Consider the following 6261-nt stretch of genomic DNA (forward strand, 5'->3'; position numbering starts at 1 on the left):
CAACAACAACAACAACAGCAACAACAACAACAAAGAGCAGCAGCATCAGTAGCAACAAAAAGAAACGTAATGTGAACCGCAGCTGTTGTAAGGGAATGCTGTACATTATACTATTTACCTTCCTACCTTCAAAGTTCCTCACATTCTCTCAAAATCAGTTGTCTCGCTCTATAAAAAACTGCCCTCTGTGAGGTGCGTTTGAGGCCATACATGCCGCTAGAGAAAATGTTGCTGGGTAAATGCTATTTTGAAAAAAAAAGTATAATAAATTAGTTGCGTGTGACCTTGCAAACAAATATTGAGTACTCTAGACGAACCTCACCTTCCGTTGGCATGGAATCTTCGCATGATCGTGTCACATCCATCGTGAAATTAGTGTCCGCATACTCTTCGCCCTTCAATCAAGTGTGAGTAAGAATTAGGTTTCTTATATGGTCTCTTTTAAGGACAAGCGGGGGTAACCCAGATTTCGGGGCTTCCAGAAATCTTGACCTTCGCCAAAAGTGGGTATTTCCCTACCTATAGGAGAAGTTTGGTTTCATTGGTGTGTAAATTTGTTTGGTGATAGTAAAAACTCTCCGTGTCTTTTAAAGAAGCTGAACAAGGGGCAAAAACTTTACCTTCGATTTTCTCAAAACAACATTTTTCGGGATAACCCCCTTGTGCTTAAGAGCGACCATATAACTATTGACAAATAATTAAATAGTTCGTCCGGCAATGTCTGACGATGACCATCGCATCTGCAGAGGAGAATGGTAATCATCAAAGAGACATGGAAGAAATACGGATTAAGAGGAATTGTGGTTTCTTCCTCCGCTGTGGCCAATGAGAGCCAAAAAATTATTCTAGCCGAGAAAAGCTAGCCCCATTTTAAACATTTGAAATAAAACTGATAAAAGCATCCTTCCCTCTTTAGTATATACGCAGCTTGCGGGCTTCACAGATAAGATCTAGCTTTGTAAAAACGGACATGACAGGTGGAGGATCACACGGCGCCATAATAATAAAATATATGATAACGATAATGATAATATACCGGAACTTTTGATGTTCCAAAGGGGACTTGATTAATGTCTGACCTTGTATTTGTCTAGACATTCAATTAGACATTGGAGCGCTTGCTCGTACAGCAGTCAGTTGTAAGAGCTCTTATGATTAGATTCATGCCCGACTTCTGATCACTGGGTCGGGCCCGGCTTCTGTTGGCGTCCAGACCTTGTTATTATGACTGACTAATGTAATGTAAGAGCCCTGCGTGCGGCCATGGATATTCGTTTATGAATTAGGGACACTAGGTGAATCATTTACGTGAGAGTTGTGTGCTGTAGGTAAGGACGCGCATACCTACTGGAGAAACTCTATGTTCGCAAAGCTATAATATAGATAAAAACACATTTGCATTCACACAAACACGTACATTATCTCCCCCAGTCTGCCCCCCCCCCTTCCAACTCTCCACGTAATCTCTGTCTCCATTTCTCCCTGTCTGTCTGTCTGTCTGTCTGTCCGTCTGTCTGTCTGTCTGTCTGTCTGTCTGTCTGTCTGTCTGTCTGTCTGTCTGTCTATCTGTCTGTCTGTCTGTCTGTCTGTCTGTCTCTCTCTCTCTCTCTCTCTTCTCCCTCTCCTCTCTCTCTCTTCTCCCTCTCCTCTCTCTCTCTCTCTCTGCTCTCTCTCTCTCTGTCTCTCTCTCTCTGTCTCTCTCTCTGCTCTCTCTCTCTCTGCTCTCTCTCTCTCTGTCTCTCTCTGTCTCTGTCTCTCTCTCTGTCTCTCTCTCTGTCTCTCTCTCTGTCTCTCTCTCTGTCTCTCTCTCTCTCACTCACTTGTATTCACCCAAAACACTTGCACGCAAACAAAAACAAAGACGCTAATGAACTCTTAGGTACGATATGTTTTGCTCTCTCTTTCTCCTACACTTTGTCTTTTTTTGAGAGAGAGAGAGAGAGAGAGAGAGAGAGAAAGAGAGAGAGAGAGCAGAGAGAGAGAGAGAGCAGAGAGAGAGAGAGCAGAGAGAGAGAGAGAGAAAGAAAGAGAGAGAGAGCAGAGAGAGAGAGAGAGAGAGAGAGAGAGAGAGAGAGAGAGAGAGAGAGAGAGAGAGAGAGAGAGAGAAATAGAGTAACGGTGGAATTTGACCAAGACAGCTCGACTTTTTTTGCTTACTTCGCAAGACCCGTTTGCCTTCAGGCAGCCCATTCCGATTTCGAAGGTATTGTTTTCTTTTTATACCGACAAGAGCGTTTTCAGCCTAGGTAGGAATTCATTTTGAATTTTGCCTGGGTGGCGGCTAAAGCCTACTCGCATCGATTCTAGGACCACAGCTTGCACACGGAGACCTCCATGATTTTCACCTTTAACTTTAACCAATAAGTCTAGGTTTTCGATCTTACCTACCCTGAAATCAGGGGTGTGGTTGAGAGACAACAGTAACAAGGAACCAGGGCTAGCAGAAATAAGGGAGAGAGGAGCACAGAGGAGCCTGGAGATTTGGGATGGGTGGGGTGGGGGTGCGGTGGGGGTGGGTGGGAGGCTCGGAAGTGGTAATAAAAGCAGTCGATCGAACATGGTTAGAAAACAGGAAAGGAGTACAAAGAAGGACATTTTAGAGAGGAGAAAAATTGTCATTGCTGGCAGGTTTCGATCTCTGAACCTTTCGAATGAGACGCGAACATTGCGTGCACATCTAGATCACAAATATCTCCCCCCCTCCCCCCCCAACATACACCCACATCTTATCTTAACTAATCATTAAACAATTTTGTGAACACCCGCGCCTGTGGTGTAGCGGATAGGTGCTTCTCTTGCACACGCAGAAGATCCGAGCTCTGTAAGTCCCGAGTGGGGGATAAATTTTATCGAGTAGTATAGGCTTATCTCGGTCTTTCTGCTTGGAGGTATCCGTCTTAGCCCAGGTTGACACTGACAGGCAGGCTCGGAAACCCTCCTCACAAATGGTATAATTTGTGTAGATGAGGGCAAAAAAACCCTCACAAAACACCCCACCCCCCACCCCACCCCCCAAAAAACCCACAAAACAAAACATACAGTGGAAAAACATGTCTTGTGGACAATAAAGCAGGACCAGAGACACACGAATAGGGAGACGAAGTGACAGAAAATAGACACGAGATTCGGGAACCGTGTAAAGAAGCGTGCCATCATGAAGCAACGAAAGGATAATCACAGCGCCAGAGGGTGAAGGATTTGGAGGAATACGTGGGAAGTCAACAGAAGGCAAGAATAACATAAAGAAGTGAGATGGAAGGAGTTGTGTGGGTAAACAACACGGACTGAGGGAGAGAGGGAGGGAGGGAGGGAGGGAGGGAGGGAGGAAGGGAGAAAGGGTTGAGAGAGAGAGGGATGAGTAAGTAAGTGGGGAAGAGAGGGACGGGCAAACGGTTGAGGGAGAGAAGGGTGAGTAAGTGAACGAGTGAGTGAGGGAGGGAGGGAGGGAGAGAGAAAGAGTTGGGTGAGAGAGGGATGAGTAAGTGAGTAGGGGATGGAGGGATGGACAAAGTGTTGAGTGAGAGAGGGATGAGTGAATGAGAGGATTGATTGCCCTCCTGCCCTATTATGACGCAGTTTACAATGACCTTTTCCCCCACATGTACACACATACATTCTGTGAAATCCACCGGCGACCTAATAATTTTTTAAAAAATGTAGTTCTTTTTACGTCCTCATCGACACGATTAAGACCACTCAGGAGGAGAAGGGATCGACTGTACCTGTCAGTGATGGCCCAACGCTGAGAGGGTTACAACACCCTTGCAGAAGAAAGACCGAAAAACTCGGAAAAAATTCTCCCGTCTAGGGAATGGAATTAGCCTATTAGGGTATGCTGCGTGCGACGGCGAAGCACCTAACCACCAAACCACAGACGTTGGTTCTTATCAACACCGTACGTTTCATCTCGTCAGTTACGGTCATCCACAGACGCAGCAAAATTCGAAGCCCCTAGAATGAAATTAAGATCTTGTGGTGAGAAAAGTTTATAATTTTTTGGCCCCAAAATCTGGAACTCCTCGCCCCAGGATCTCAGAAAAATAACAAATTATCTTAATACGTTTCAGATAATTTAGCGATTGCTCAAGTTATGGTGCGTTTGTAAGTGCTGATTTGTTTTGTTTTTACCCCAGTCATTATGTGCATAAATAATATGTAATTAATAACTAATATATGGTTGTGAAAGGCCTTTTGTATGTGGTTGAACTGGTTTTCTTGTTACTGTGAAATATTTTATCTTGTGTGAATTGCTCAGTGATCATGTGATTGATGTTAAGTGCTCAAAATTGTTAATAGGATAGAGCGCTATAATAATGCAATCTATTATTATTATTTGTATTATTATTATTATTATCATTATCATTATCATTATTATTATCATTATTATTATTATTATTATTATTATTATTATTATTATCAGTTCGAGATAATTTAGATAATTTACGAGGCGGGCTTTGACTCTGACATCCCAGTAGAAAGACTGTGATACTCAAAAAACATTCTTCCCTCAGAGGAATCAAACCCAGACCTCCTGCATGCGACGGCGCAGTGCCTAACTGCTACACCACAGACGCCGGACCGGAGGTAATTGCGAAGCAGACTCTCGTGGCGTATCTTATATTTTAAAAATAGTAACAGTAAGTGGAAAACGTACTTTCCAGAGAATAACCTACTTAGACAAACCTATTATACCCGTGAGGGGAAATTAAGGAGGATAATGTACTTTTTTTAGCATTGGTTTACAGAGATCAGTGGAAAACCATCATCTTCTTTTCCGACAAATAAATGTTCTGGCAATGCCAGTTGCATGCTGGTCAAATTTCAGAAACACACTTCACAGAGACGATGTTATTTTGTTCTGCTTTGTTTTGTTTTTTCCGGCTCACAATGCCCAAGGCAATACAGAAACTCACCAAAAGAACTAGAGTACATCTACGCTATGCCTCCCTCCCTCTTGAATGTTTTAGTTTCAGTGAGAGTTTTATGGTACAATAAGGATAAGCGCCAAACATCAGAGGTTTTGTAAGAGAATAACAAACACAAAACGGAGGAGAGATGAGGACGATAGATGCTTGATAGAAAAGAAGAAGTAATGAACACCAGAGTAGCCATCAACCACCCGCTTTGTATATTTAGCAGAATAATGATGATAAGAAAACTGAAAGCACCTTAGAAACTGAAAGAGCTGCTGAGATCGACTGACAACTATAGAAAGCTGCATCTTCCCTCGACGCTCAACAGCAACTGAAGATGAAACAGTAAAGTAAGTACAAATCTTTCTGCCCACTGGCTCATGATGAATCAAAGACCCATTGCAGATAAACTTGATCTATAGGGGATTCATGTTTAGAGCAGAGATGCCACCTCTTGATATCGTATCATGTGTACCAAGTGTAGATGGCAAAATGACTGTGATCATTGACAAACATAACTTTTTTCAATTCTCAAGTCTCGTAATTTCCTTGCAGTATGCATTATGAATGCAGTCTTATACATATCCCAGCTTTCTGGAGTTGTATGGTATACTCCCATTTCTTATTCTGTCCTTTAATCACAGGGAAAAAACAAACATGCGATTACTTCCTTGCACTGATTAGTAGGGTCTGTCCCAGGTACCATTTTGGTACCATGAACTTTCAAATCCTATTTTGTCTTTTTTACACGCATGGAAATGAGACCTTACACGTGTTATCCATTTAGCACGTTGCACTAAATAAGTCTTAGCTGGTCTTTCGTACGTGACAAAGTATAATAAGACATAACATCAAGTATGCATTTGGTACATTACACTCCTCCCAAGTCCTGATAGTATGTGATTTACACTTCACATCCTTGTTTTGATGTTACACTAGTTTCAATCCTGACCATGTTCTGAAACAAATCCCACGTCCCGTCACACTAGTCCTCTTTTGTCATGACATTTTCAGTCCTAAATAATGATGTTCACTTATGAAAGGACGGAGTTTTAATTTATTTCAAAGTTTGACAGACAAGCCCCTAAAGAAGTTGTTGGTCTATGATATGTTTGCATCAGACCTGACAAAAATCTTCATTTGACTAAAGTTCCCAGATTGTCCGAAAATGTTCAAGGTGCCAACTTGGTATACGATACAAAAATAGTGTGTATGTGTGTTTGAGAGGGGAAGAGAGAGAGGGAAAGAGTGAGAGTAAGAGTGAGTGAGAGCGGGAGAATGAGAGTGAGTGAGAGTGAGAGTGTGGGTGTGTGTGTGTGTGTGTGTGTGTGTGAGAGAGAGAGAGAGA

Source organism: Aplysia californica, unplaced genomic scaffold, assembly GCF_000002075.1.
Source record: "Aplysia californica isolate F4 #8 unplaced genomic scaffold, AplCal3.0 scaffold00478, whole genome shotgun sequence".
Classification (NCBI taxonomy): domain Eukaryota; kingdom Metazoa; phylum Mollusca; class Gastropoda; order Aplysiida; family Aplysiidae; genus Aplysia; species Aplysia californica.